Source organism: Heliangelus exortis, chromosome 1 (assembly GCF_036169615.1).
Source record: "Heliangelus exortis chromosome 1, bHelExo1.hap1, whole genome shotgun sequence".
NCBI classification, from domain to species: domain Eukaryota; kingdom Metazoa; phylum Chordata; class Aves; order Apodiformes; family Trochilidae; genus Heliangelus; species Heliangelus exortis.
Window position 1 is genome coordinate 97480339 of NC_092422.1, and position 15122 is coordinate 97495460.

The 15122-nt window shown below is 36.5% G+C and overlaps 1 long non-coding RNA gene across 1 annotated transcript; it reads right to left on the reverse strand.

Moving 5' to 3' along the window:
• Positions 1–1617: 1617 nt before the first annotated feature.
• Positions 1618–8260, reverse strand: LOC139792928 (uncharacterized). Its single transcript, XR_011724451.1, has 3 exons — positions 8129–8260; positions 4810–4921; positions 1618–2920 (listed from the first exon to the last, which is right to left on the reverse strand). It is a non-coding gene; the product is annotated as an uncharacterized lncRNA (long non-coding RNA).
• Between the last annotated feature and the right edge of the window lie 6862 nt (positions 8261–15122).

Below are 15122 nucleotides of genomic sequence, written 5' to 3' on the forward strand. Positions count from 1 at the left end.
TTACATGTGTTACTTCTATGAAAAGCCAAATTAGCTGTCATGCATATGACAATCTTTTTCACCCAGAGAACGAGTGCATTTCACAGCCAATGTTCTTCAGGACAATGTCTCAACATTTTTCACTCTTCATTTCATGCCATGTGCCTGATGGATTATTACTTTGCTCCTTCATCAAACATTTCTTAACTAGGTACAGATACATCCATATGACTATATATAATTTCTCCTTTATCACAAAACCTGATGCATATCTTCCTGGATCTGATTACATGATCCATATCCCTTCAATTTGACCCACATCTTTATCGCTTTACTGCGCTTCCGAATGCGTTAGTACTGGAACTTTACATTCTCAGGAGGTCTATGGTCCAGTCTGGTTTGTGACATGAAGGATTTTCTTGTGGCTCTTGAGGATTTGCACCAGTATTTCCTCCACCTTTTCACCTTGCAAGTGCAGGCCAGTGATTTTGGGTTTTGCATGCTTGAATCCCATTCACATATCTCTTCCCCACATAACTTAACACCTTTTCAGGTTCTCACTTTCCCAACATAATCATCGCATTTCCAATATCTTACAATCCTATATAAAGATTTCCCCTAAGTGACTTTCTTGATTTTGCCATGGCACTCCAAGCACCTTGCAGATCACTGTACCTTGTGGTTTGTCACCATGTTTTTTTGTTACAGCCATTCACCCAGGATATTAATTCACAAGACAATACTACTGAAAATTTCCCACTAATACCCTGGCTCCTACATCACAAAGCTTATGCAGAATTTTACCCTTGATCAGTAAAATGTCATAGGGCATAGTATCAATCTACTCCCTCCTCATCTGCTAATTACAACTCAGAATTTAGGACCATTATTAACAAGGTAATTGCTACCAGGAACAGACTAGTGGTTCCTTAGCACAAGGCAGCCTTCACAAACATGGCAGAACTTGACCCTTTGTAATTCTATTATAAAAAGGCAATCTGATTTGTAAGGCAAGATCTGTTCTTTATAAACCCATGCTGTTTATCGCTCTTGGCACTACTGCCCTGGATTTAGTTATTTTCCTCTCAATATTTGTTCCATTATTTTAATGAGCAACACAATTATAGTTCTAGGCTTTGATCCTGAAATGAGCTCAGCGGGAGCTTTACAAGTGACAAAATTCAGTTAATTTCATGCCCTTTTTCACTTAGGGCCCTGTCCAACTAATATGAAAGTCACTGGATAATTTACTCATTGACTTAAATGAAACTTAGGTAACATATTAAGGAACTGCTTTCATGTTACCTAAACCAGCCACATTCTTTCCTTTGACTTTAAAGTGTTTTATCCAGGGACTTACTACAATTATTTCCCACAGTCTTCTTTCCTCTTAACTCTTTCAGCCAGTGTTTCCTTTCCTAGTTTTCTTGGTTTGTTTTCTTGGGTATTTCCTAAAGGCTACCTCACTCTAGATTTCCTGCTCCAGTATAGCTTTTGTTCTGCGTGATCCTTGGATAGGTGACTCCTTGTTTGCAAATCTGCTTTCTCCATATATTCCTGTTCCTGGAAGTCCCAAGCAGCAGAGGACAGGAAGGACTAAACAGTGGGTGGGGTGGTGTTATTGAAACCTCTTTGACAAAAATTGGGCTGAAATTCCTTGTAGAACTCTTCAAACAGGCTCCCACACACTTTTCTACTCTTCCCACCCCAGCAGAAACCAGAAAGGTGTGAGAGAGGTGTGAAAAGGGGGAAAGAAAACAGGAGAAAAAACTTTTAGGCATTAAAAATGTTTGCATTGTATTTGAGGTATGGGTAAAGGGTCAGCTCAGTTCTTGTTTTGTTTGATATGACATATATCACTCTTTACAACAAGAGGACAACTCTACATCATGGATTAACAGCTTGGCAATGAAGGGCAGAGTGATTTATTTACTTTTCATTACAGACGTCACAGGTTTTGGACTCTCATATAGGACATGCTTGGAAATTTCTCTCTATTTTCCTTATGTTTACTCCTAAGAAGACCTTGGATGAGGGGGTGGGCTTTGATTTGTGGACATTTCATATTCCAGTGTGTATTAGATACTGTATTTCCTTGGTAGTTTAAGCATCTGACTTAAAGCAGAGAGAAAAAAAATAGAAAACATTCTAGGATCTTCAAATCAGAATAAAACAATAAAATATCAGAATTTTTTTTCTTTTCTGTACAGAAGGGCTTTAGGAGAAAAAACCACCAAACCCAACCAAACAAAACAAACACCAAAAAATAAACCAAGACAAACTACTCAATAATAACCTTACATGTCAAGTCTTTAACTTAGAGCAATTGTTTATGGCTAAGTCATGTAAAACTATAAACTAGCAGAAAGCAGTTTGTAAAGGTAGATCATCATCAACAGATGCTTCAGCAAGGTTCACTAGAAAGGGGAGTTTTAACAGTGGAAACTTGCTTTTTCATGCAATATTTTGACCTTTTGATTCCCCAGAACTACTTAATCACAATTTTCCTCCCTTCCCCAGCAAATGTCAAAGGAATTTATCAGTTTACTGTGGCTAAACTGGGAGGCATTGTGTGCTCCATATTCACTTAGACAATGTCAGAGGCAGTAGCAGCATTCAGGGCAGATGTCAAGACAACAGAGCCAGTCATGGCAGGATCTTGCTTTGTACATTTACACAAAGAGAAGGAGTTTTTCTGTAGTTTGTACTTTCATATACCCAAGCTTCTTTTTATATATTTCATCCCACTTTAGCAGAGATCTGAGTCTGGAGAAAGCTGGATTTTAAAAATTTTTTCTTTAATGTTAGAAAACATGTTTGGTTATAAACGTTCGCAAATGACACCTTGGATTTCTGGGAGACATCTTGGCAGAGGAAAGGACAATAAATCTTCACACACACATTTCTGCAATCCAAGAAGAAACTGTAAGACCACCAGAGCCTGGCAAAAGAAAATGAAATAAAAATGTCGGTTCCTTTTTTTCCCCTGCAACTGCCATTATTCAGACTATTAAATAAGAAATCTGACAGATGGAAATATTTAGATTGGAGCCCAGAGAGAAGATGCAATATTATCAAAATGGATTCTACTCTACTTTTTAGTCTCCAATGCCTCTATTAAAAAGCACTAGGTAGAGTTATTCTAATGGAAAACATTATATTTGCATTTATATGGGAGATTGGAAACCAAACTTTAAAACCACAAATTACTTTATATGCAACATTTTAGCACTGGGGTTTGTCCATATTTGAAGAAATATCAGATATTTTGAACTGAACTTTTATTATCCAGGGGAAAGAAGAGGTCTAAATGCAAACTATTCTTTAAGACATCAAAAGAAAAAAATTACATTTTGGAGCATACAATCACCAGAGCTGGATCAAATAACCAAAAAGATATAAAATAGTGAAAAGTAACTTTCCCTTAAATTAGAAGTTTCTAGATTTTTTGCTCACACTGACTTCAAAATATAATTTAATTATCAATGATTTACTTATAACTATTAAAAAAGCATAATTTTGGAAATTAATATTACAAAATCTGAATCCTAGGCTTACCTTTTAGATAATATCTTAATAGGAGACAATATAGTAAGAGATTAACTGACACAATAAGTACCTACAATATAATAATTTTATCCTAAAGAATAATCAAGTATAAAGATCATGTTTAAGTGATTACAAAGAAGACGGAGACCCTCTCTTGATAAGGTGCCACAAGGAACAAGAGGTAAGACAAGGAACAACAGGTAAAGTTGCACAGGGAGAGGTTTCATCTTGACATAAGAAAGAATTTTTTTTTTACTGTGAGGGCAGTCAGTCACTGGAATAACCTCCCTCAGGCCATGGTAGAGTCCCCATCACTAGAGGTTTTCAAGATGTGGTTGAGCAGGGTGCAACATGATCTCATCTAGGCTCCCTTTCCTATGAAACAATGGACCAGAGGAACTTCAGAGGTTGCTTCCAGCCTGGGCAGTTCTATGATTCTATGATTTTCTACATTACTGCAATGTGGATGTTCAAGACTGAGAGAAATACAACTGCCTATTCTTTTTCAAGGTAACAAATGAAAGTGTATTATTTCAAAATGGGAAGTGTTAAGGAATATGAGAGAAGACTGAGCTGGATTTTTTCGTTCATTACCATTTACAAAATGCTGCAGCACTTTTCAAGCAGCCTTATCGGGAAACATTTTAAACAAAAATTTATAGTAAGCAATACTTCTGGAGGTCTCATCTTCACTCGTGTGGCATAAGAAAACATCAGTCTTGCTGAATACTTCATCTCCCAGAAGAGTACCCCTGGTATTTACCATTCCTAGGCCGTCACAGACTGTTCCTCTCTAGCAGAATTACATCTGCAACAATGCCGGTATCTAAAAGGTTTACTAAGACAAGATTATTCTGCCACTGTACTCTATTATGTTCAGATAAATAATTTAGGCATAAAGGAATTTCCTGGTCCTTTTAACAGGCTTGAAAAAAATACAGTGCATTATCAGAGAGGATCATGGCAAATCAATCCATTCTTACATTCTAAAGACACATGATGGGTAACAAGAATGAAACTAAAAAGATTGCCAGAACAATCAAGTAGGGGGTACTAAATGAAAAGAAACCAGAAGATGTCACAGAGACAACACAGCAACCAGGAAGAAAACAAGAGGAAATTATTGATGCTAATGCTGGTAAGAAAGTAACTGTGTTTTATGAAATATTCCAAAATATTCTTTTTTGTTTTTATATTATGTATTGGAAAAAAAAAAAGAATTCAATCACTTTCATAGAAAGAATGCAAACACTCAGCAACTTGGTTTACTAGGACATTCACCTGAGGCTGAAAAGCTTGTCCTCACTGATAATCCAGAGACCTCTCCCAGAGGTATTTCTGTCAGGTGTTCTGTAGCTGTCTCTTCTTGTTGGTTCTGAATTTGAAAAGTTACCTGGTGAATGAAAGCCATGAAAGTAATTTTGAAAAAAGGTCCAGAACCAAATCCCATTGCGATAATCTCACCCACTGCAAATGAACTACTCTGATTTTCATCAGCTAAGAAACAGTCAGAGCAAGAAAGCTCATAGATTACAGATGACAGTTGGCTATATCCTCTCTTTGCTCATCATCCTCCTGTCACTTTAGCGATCATACAAATTAAACCTTCAAGCAACCTCATCTCCCATTTGTTAACTCTTGTCTCTTTCATTGCTCCTTAGCCAAAAGAAGCGTTCTGAAAAACTGCAGGATTGCTCTGTGCCTCTAACTTTAAAAATAGGTTTCTGAAGGCCTATGTCTATAACATACTCTTTCCTGTCCCAATAAACACCACTTGTATCAATAGGCTCAGCTATCACACCTCCCATCCCTCCAAGTAACTGCAATAGTATGTCCTAGTGACCCTGGCACAGTCTTATCTAATGAAGTTACAAATTCAATTCATCCACTAAGATGTGCCTAGTGATTTTAATTAGGTGAGAATTTGCAAAGTCATTCAGCAGAAATTAACATCTCCTCCAGGAGATAAAGCTGAAATACAGGCATAAAGTCAGATTCCTATTCCATAACAATAATAGCCTACTTTTTCATGTACAAGCCCTGTATCTATAAAAAAATCCATAAAAGGTATCATTGTGCCATCACTTTGACAATTAACTCCATGACACTGCTGAGGAAAGATGAACTGAAAAGCTAACAAGGTTGAAAGAGAACCTTCAGAGTACTTATCATGATCTTTTTTTGAATCAAATAGTTGTAACTTTCATTTATTTCTGATTACTGATAGAAAGGGACAGAAAAAAACCCAAAACAATTGAAGATCAGCTCTTTAACTTGGTGTGCTCTTTTAAATTCCCACAAAAAGCTTGCTTACTGTATTACAGGAAATGTTGCTCTTTTGTACAAAAATCTACAAAAAATGTAAGGCCAATCCTCCATTGCTACATAAGAATTCTGACAAGTGGCCTAGAGATTTACTGCATTAAATAATCCTTTGGTTTGGAAAAAAGGATTATTCCTATGTTAAAAAGCAACTCCTCTTAATTAACTTTTTATCCTGCCTATTTGTTGAAGTGCTGTCTACTTTACATAAGCATTTATAAACCACTCCTGTTGTGTTCCACATCATACTTTGTGCATCTTGTTCTCTTAACCAACTTTTATTTTATAGTGCTTTTATTTTACAGTGATACCAAACTGTAGAGCTACAAATACAATGGAAACATAGGCTATCAGTATTAATTTCTTGTAAGACTAAGCCATTCTAAAATACTCCTGTTCCGTAATTGCAAAATTTAAAAATCACTACAAGATTACTAAGTCAACTGCTTTTAAAAGTTCATTAAGCAGTGCTGATTCTCCTATAAAATAGAACCTTTCAAACACCTACTTCTTTCCAATATTCACATTTTGAGTACTCTTAGACTTGTATAAAAAACAAATGCAGCTTTTGATTTGGCTATCCAAAAGCGTAACTGATTCCTCTTTAGAGGTTTTCAGAGTCATAATTGTCAAAAAGCTTAATAAAACATACAAATTCTTTGAGAATATAATGACATTATTAGTTTTCCGTTATTTCTTTTAAAATAATGAATGTATAGAAGTATTGCTGTAATTTTTAATAAAAAAAAATCAATTTATTGGACATTATTATTTATAAGGCAGCTTAAAGAGAGTGTTTTGGCTCACTGATCCACTGTATAGCAGATTATTCAAGAGCTACTTGCCAAACAATGGTTCTAGAAAAATTGATAGTTTGAGAAGCTGGTAAACAAAAAATTACAGCATTTCTAATAGTGTGACTCTTCTGTAAGTTAAAAAATCTAAAACACTTTCAAAAGTTTTTAAAGGGCAACATTTTTTTCAATAGGAAATGTAATGTGCCAAGAGCACTGTCACTTCATCCTCCAGCTGTGTGTCAACCTGTTCGCTCTTTTCTAGTTTTACCTTCAGATTTTTTCCTCTGTCTCTCCTACCTGCCTACCTCTGAGTCCACTTCTCCATTAGGGAATTATAATTCAAATACAAGTAGATATAAATCCCCTTCTGGCAAAAAAAAAAAAAAAAAAAAAAAAAAAAAATTTTTATGAAGATCTCTATAAAGCCTCAGGCTCTATGGAAAAGGTGGAATGCAAGACTAGAAAATGCCTCAGGCTTATGGCAAAGAGCCGAATAATTTATAGACTGGGGGATCATATAAAAATGTAGATGTGTGTTATTGAAACTGAAGTCCAAAGGTACTCATAGGACCTGGAGGACTGTGGTTTGGACACTATGTTCCTCCATGCCGAAGGTGGACTTAGAAGTCACTTTGCAGCCTGAGATCTCAGATGAGCCTCTCATGGTAAGAGATGCCACTTTTAATAAACATAGTGCAACAGATGCTTGCACCAGGCTGAGTTGATGGTGAAAATGGAAATTGAAGCAGCCTTTGTAGTTAAAGAGCACCTTCCTCTATTGCATTTACAAAGTGGTAATATAAGACCTTTAGACAGTCTGTTCTCAGAAACTGAAGAGTTGAAAAGTGGCTCAAAGATCTTCATCTGGATGTTTAACTATGTCTTTTTTAAGATATCTGATTCTTAGGATACTAAGATTCAAGAATATATTAATTGACAGGTAGTTAAGGGTGAACAGTTGTTATTTTTGTTGCTATAAAACCATGTAGATGGCTAAATGCAGACCTGATTTATTTCACATCAAAAAAACAGTGATAAAAGAAAAAACAGTGGAACACATCTTCAAATGAAATTTAGAATATATCTATTTTTAAATCCATCCAGTTTTTAAGGGTACTGTGTATTGTGGGAATTGAACTACGATAATAATAAAAATCCACCTTTTAGAAGCAACAGCAATTATTGTACCTGCTCTCAGGAATATTGATCTACATCTTGGTGATTTAGAAAAACTATCTCTTTTTGCAACACTACCCTGGAATATAATTTGTAAAAACATCTGATGAAAAAAACCCTTTTTTGATGGCAGTAGTTATGTTTCACTTGAGAAATACAGGGGGAGAAAAAAAAGGCCCATGAGACAAGTTAAATAAGACAGCATTTGAAAATGATCTAATTTTTAACCTGTTTTTCAGAACCTTTGGATGCCTTGTCTCCAAGTATGACAAAGAGTGATTCACAAAGGCTTGGAAGGTGCTAACCTGACAAGCTTTTTTCTGTAGTCAATATAGACAGGTGGGGCCTCCAAATGCTGAGGATGCTCATCTTAGGAATACTGCACAATCCCTGGAGGAGAATCTTGTTGTCACTCCACTGGCAGCTGTGGGCAAGTGAGAAGACTTTCTAGGCAAAAGTAAGGCTTTGCTGATACCTCTCCTGAACATCACTGGCTTTTCTTTATTCTCAGAAGTGCTGTAGAGTTGCAGTGCTAGGATAAAACAAACTCCAATAGCATACATCAAATTAGGAACTCAAGGGTCCTAAAATTGAGGGATAAATAACTTATAGGGATCTTTCTGGGAAATAACCCAAGAAAATATAAAACATATCTTTATGAAGTACTGAAAACCAAAGCAAGGATTTTTAATTTTAAGTCCTCTCAAAATTAATTGATATGCTTATATCAGGTTACTCTGCAAAGGCCAAACCTTTGAGAGCTTTTTTCCTATAAACACTTCTTTAAAGTTGGATATTCTGGATATGAAAAGGAGGAAAGAGTACCATGTACCATAGTTTGAAAGGAGAAACATGGGAGATACAAAGAAAGAAAAATGGTGGGGGGAGGGAGCAGAGGGAAGCAAAGACAAAAGTAGACCTAAACTTAACTGTTTCATATGATAGAGTATTTTTTTCTTCTAAATGTCATAATCTAAAGCAGACAAACAGAAAGGCACTGATACATTCATGGAAGCAAGCTGGATCCTTGAGGGCTCTGGAAAGCTGTGACTGAAGTTTTCTATTGGTACTAAAACAGTGCTTCTTATTAAAAAATCAAAATCTCAAGATTAACATAGGGAAACTCCAAGTAATTTTAACATTTATTTTCCTAATGCAGGGCAAAACAGTCTGGTACTATGGAGAACATTCATGTAAGGGAGCAGGGCAAGTACCAGTCTACTGCTGTCTTTAAACACTGAAACATGAGATGTCAAAAACTCATGCTCAGAAGAAATGTCTCTCCTTAGCACTACAGATAAAATTTGGCATTTGTCTATCAACACAGAAGGTTAATTTTTTAGATTTTTGTTGAAATTAAACAAAAATTTTAAATAATAATTTTTAAAAGATGCAAACATTTATTTTATTGTGTCAAACACTTTGCTTGGAAGAAAGATTTTTTTTTCTCATCAGCAAATTTTTACTAAGGATCATACAAAACCAGAAATAAGTAAATGAAATTTGTGAAAATACACCTCAGAATTTTAACATACATAGAGGAATGCAAATATATGCATAAGCCTGTGTAGTTTCTGTGGCCATATTTTAAGCAGATTTACCCTGTATGTAAGGGTTGCCCTGAAAAAAAAACAGACTACTAAAAAACTGTGTTCAGTGTGTCTTTCCCTTCCTAAATATGTGTATTGCCCATTTCACATATATTTGTAAATTCAGAGAACAGTATTCATGCGCTATATAAAGATCATTTCAAAATTAACCAAATTTCAATAGTTTGCATAGACAGCATAACATAAGTTAAATACGTATGAAATATGGTTCTAATCTATTCTAAATTGAATTAATGTAAATTAACCATATTAAAAAAAATAAGAAAGAAAATGTTACATATTGCCTTTATATACCATAATATTTTTGGATATTTTCCAAGCATTTATCAGAAAAACTGCTTCAATACGCTAGAAAAGGCTGCTCTACATTTTCATAAGTGTTCTCATCCCCTCCAGTATTCCTCTACCAAATAAAGTAGAACATATGCTTATGAAAATATCTTCCACATTTCCTCTTGATATATCCAATATGCATATCAATATTATTTTTTGCCATACAGTACTTTATCATATATCACATTTTCATACATATACTTTAAATATAATCAAATATTTCAGAACATATTGCTTCTACCATAGGAAACACAGGAAAATCTGCCATCAGTGGTTGCCCAAGAGACCGACAAAACCAATAAATCACTGCTTAACAGTGGTGGTCTTTTTCTGAAGTCAAAGCAGCAGAGTGCATTCAATGCTTGTGAGAATACTTTGGTTTGGTTTCTTTAAGACAGAAAATGGCTTAAACAGGGTGGTCCCATGAATAACTCCCTGTCTCACTTAATTGACGATAAACTCAAGTAATAACATAATAAGCCTTACCCATATGTAACACAACTCCATGTGGGCTTGATTGATCCTAAGTGTGCAGAGACTAGCAAGTTTGAAATGCAGAACTGGCTTACCCTTTATGAAGGTCTTTTGGCCTTTTTTTTTTTTAATTATAAAAAAATCCCGTAATTTTGAACAAAATTACAGTGGTGATGTAAAAACATTTGTGTGTGCGTGTGTGAAATTTCTGTTACAGATTTGCTTTTTTCAAAATAAAAGCAAATCTTTATCTTGTCTATTTTCCATATCAAAATTTTATTTAAAAAAAGGCTTGGGACTGAGAAACAAACCAACCCTCTAATCTAAGTGTACCAGATTTATTTATCCCAACTTTTACTGCTTCACCAATCGTTACCACATTCATATACTCAAGTCCCTGCAACCTGCATCACTCATTTCTGATTTAACCGCTATCACCTCTTCTTTTTCCCTTGGCAGCATCTTCAAGAACGACTTCATAGTTTCTGCTGAAGAAGTCCTTGTAAAGATGGATGCCAGAAAGAGAAACTAGGAAAACACATGAGAAAAAGAATAGTGGAGAATATGGACGCAGGGAAAAGGCAGGAAGGAGGCAGAGAAGTGGGAACACACACAGTTTTCTGGGAGAAAAAGAATTATTGGGATCTCAGAGAGCTGCAGAGAGCAAGGTAGTGTATTTAAGAGGGTACAAAGACTATTGCCAGTCAGCAAGAGCTTCCTCCTAATATCAGGCACTTCCTTCCACCCTGACAGACATGTGAATTGTGCCAGCAGAGTGGAGACACAGGCAGACACCTTGAGGTGATACTTGAGACCCCATGGGGTCATCTTGGAAGGCACCAGTGAGAGGGAGGTCTCTGAGAAATTTTTGTAGCTAACTGTGAGAAGATAGAAGGGATTTTCTTGATTTTTTTTTTTTTTGGGGGGGGGGGGTTTTGGTTTTGGTTTTGTTTTGTTTTGTTTTTTTTTTTTGTTTTTTTTTTTTTTTGTTTTGTTTTTTTTGTTTTTTTTTTGTTTTTTGTTTGTTTTTCTTTTTTTTTGTTGTTTTTTTTGTTTTGTTTTGTTTTGTTTTTGTTTTTTTTTTTAATCCCTGGGGTTTTCAGAATAAAGTTTTGAGTGTAAGAAAATATTTTCTGTTCTTACCAACCACAGAAATCCCCCACGAAGTCTTTCTAGTGCTATGAAGCACTCGCACAAACAACTGCCAGGCCCAGCAAATTGTCATTTAAAAGCAACAAAGTCTATGAGCCCACCCATTTTTGACTTGGTTTTCAATCCAAAGCTTTTGTCTGCTTTGGTCTCTTCTCAGCTCATGCATTTCCAAGCCATGAGTGATCAAGAAGACCTGCTCTTTCTCTTCCCCTTCCCTTCAGATGAATGTATACAGATTTTTGGCCAACCAAGGCTGCGTACAGGCCTGTCAAATGTAGACAGACCCACATTAAGCTTTTGTTGATCCTAGACTGAAGAAGCTGCCGTTAGTTCACTGTTGTCCTGATGATGAGGCCACCTAGAAGCCTTTTTTGCTATGGACACCTGGTCCTCTGGGGTCTTTATTCCTGAGTGTGCCCCAAGGAAACAAAACTTTGGATAACCCTTTCAGGCATCCCTACAAGGGATGGCAGTCACTCTCTGAAAGGTCTTCAAGTATCAGTTGCTGCTATTTCATCATTTCATTTGAAACAAGCCAAGATAGTCTGACCTTCATGGTGCCCTGCTGAACATGACTACTACTTCTTTGAGACACTTAATGAGGTGGGCAGGGAGCTTGTCTCACCCAAACCCCATGCATATTTTTTTTTCCTCAGTGAAAGCAGCTTCTGGATCTGGCTGAATGACCACACAACCACAGAAACTGCAGAAACTGCCAGCATGGGAAAGACAAGTGAAACAACTCATGCCTTTCAGCAAGAGCTACTAAAAGAGCAGTTTAAATTGTTCATGTCTGAAACTACTCCTTTAACAGGTATTATGACAGATGCATCTTATCGGCAGTGTCCACAGAAGAGAATTTGAGGGGACTGTATAAATCAACAGAAAGGTGTTGAATTTCAGCACTGGATCCAGCCAAATGACATGGTAGTAGAAAAAGTCCCTTGTCAAGATTATCCCAATTTAAGCTATACCAGTAAAGACCTCACACACTTTGTTTCTAGGACTCAAAGTTTTGAGAAGCTTTTGGGAACAGAAGGAATAGAAGAACTTTCCCTTTTATAGGAAAAATTGGTCAGTGTCAGAAGTAATTTTCCACGTATGACATTAAAGTGGCTTTCGAAGGCTATACCAGAAACCCAATGGCTGAAAAAGCCCCCAAAGCAAAAAATATCAGAGGACAAAATACCCCTTGAGCTCAGATTGGCCTGAACAGAACTGGATGGTGCAGAGGAGCAACCTGACATCAGTGGGGAGCTCAATTCAGGCCTCCTGCCCCACCACCTTCCTCCCTGCCTTGCTTCTCAACCTCTAGGAACCCAACAGATTAAAATCAACATGCAACCACTTCTTATTTTCCTCCTTTAAAATATCATCCAAATTACTAAAATAATTCTATAATAAATAGCTTTCCTGTTTAGATGAGATTTTGTATGCCAGACATGAGCCTGGAACAAATATTTATAGTAGAGTTTAAAGTCCCTGAAAATAGGGATTTATAACAAAAAGTGTGATGAGTTTTTACTGTGGCTATATTAGCAGACCATGCTATAACAAAAAGGTGTCACTTTAACAAGAGTACTTATAATAGCAGTATAATGTAGTTAGGAAAGAACGAACTTTACAAGGTGAATGTAAAATTTAACACAAATGCTCATGCCAAGAAATCAAGGAGCAGATCACAAAAGCAGTCTACTTAGCATGCAGTTTCTCATAGACCATTTGATTTCATAGTATTTAATATTTTACAACAGTGAGAAATATATCTTCTTCCATAAATAAGAATTGTTAATATTTCCATCCATTTTAATAGTTAATGTCTTACACAAAGTCATATTTACTTGAAAGAGGTTTATAAACAGAATTCACTGATAACTTGGATAAATGGCAGTAAGTGAACTAACAGTTCACTGTTAGTTATTAGTATAATACTAATAAGGTGAGCTGCACATGCAAATTGAATAAATTTCAGGATTTTTTTTTTCATGCATATCACTTAGAGCATAGTATCAAAATATCCTTTTTAGGAGTTAATTAAAAAGGGGGCAGATTCTGATTCCACAGAGAGATGGGAAACTCCCTTGAAAGATAAAATGCATCCTAAGAAGAAATCTGAGATTTTTCTACAGATCATACAACCAAATACTGTGTAAAAAACAGGATGATGTGATTTTCTCCTTCCTTGTAAAAGCACAAAGCTAGAAAAAAAAAAAAACCACAAAACTTTTTACAAGGGGTAATGGTGGAGATCTCCCTAGACCCAGAAAGCAGGCCAGCCAGCAGTCTTCAGAAACACCAACCTGTAGCTACTCTGCAAATCCATAGCTGGGGCAAGTGTTGAAGCCCTAGAGCTCATCTCACAGAAAGATTCCTATAAACAATGCAAATGTCACCATCATCTCCTGTGTCCCTTTCTTGTACTTCCCTTATAGCTGGTCCCTTCAAAGCTGTGCCGGAGCTCCCCTCCTAGCACAGACAGGAGTATATTTCACAGTGGTCATCATGAAATATACATTTTTGCAGCACAAGGAATCACTCTCTGCAGCCTACAAGCCCTCACTTGGACCATGGTGGACCTTCCCAAAGTCCCCCTTTGGTGTCATTACTCCCAGGTGTGCTCACACCATAAATCCGTGGAACTCTAAAAAGGGCTAGACCTAAAAGTAGTGTTTCCAAAAAGAATAAAGTCACTGCAAATACTCCTGTGAAGTACTCCCAGTAGGGCAATGAACCTGTCGGTTAATAAATACAAAAAGCCTTAGTTCCACAAAGGCTCACACACATGCTTATGCTTAAGCCCTTGAGTTGTCCCTCTGTGTGTTAGTGGGCCTTGGCACTTAAAAGCAAGCAAAACCTGTAAGTGTTTCTAGGATCAGGAAATGAAGCACAGAAGTTGTTGATCTTCTCCCGCATCTAAAGGAATTAAAAGCAAATCCTCCCAATTTGTAAGACTGAATGTAAAAGAATGCTACATCATGTAGCTGTTTCACTGCTGTAAGAAGAGCAATACAAGAGAGGAAAGAATGGCTACCTGATTTTTATTGATGCTAATTTCAAATTCAGTGTTGCCTTTTGCTTTCGCTTACTTTTTCTTGCTTTGTTTCCATAGATGATCAAACTTGTAGACTCTTGTTTTTAACTTATCCATTTCCTTTTGTAGTAACATTAAAGAGACTGAAATAGAAGCTGATTATTACTTCTACTGTTCAATTAAAAATATTTTTATTGGAATAGAAAATAGGGTATACACTCTGACTGCCTAGATCACCACAAAATTTATTGGAAAATGTTCATTTTTTCACCGAGGTGACACAGCTAAAACTATATGTCAAGCCCCAGAATCAGCAAGTGTTGTAATATGGATAATGTGAGAAGACATACATATCACACAGTCTCAAGGGCTGTACAGTGACCAGGTGTCATGATCCAACTCCAGCCAGCAGCCAAGTCCCACGCAGCTGCTCTCTCACTCCAGCCTGGTGGGATGGGGGAGAGAATCGGAAGGGCAAAAGTGCAGAAACTTGTGGGCTGACTTAAAGACTGTTCAATAGGTAAAGCAAAAGCTGTCCATGCAAGCAAAGCAAAACAAGAGAATTCACTCGCTACTTTCCACCAGCAGGCAGGTGTTCAGAAGTCCTCAGGAGAGCATAACTCCTTAAAATGTAAAGTTGACAAATGGGATAATTCCAAACATGCCCCCCTTCCTTCTTCTTTCCCCAGCTTTATAATC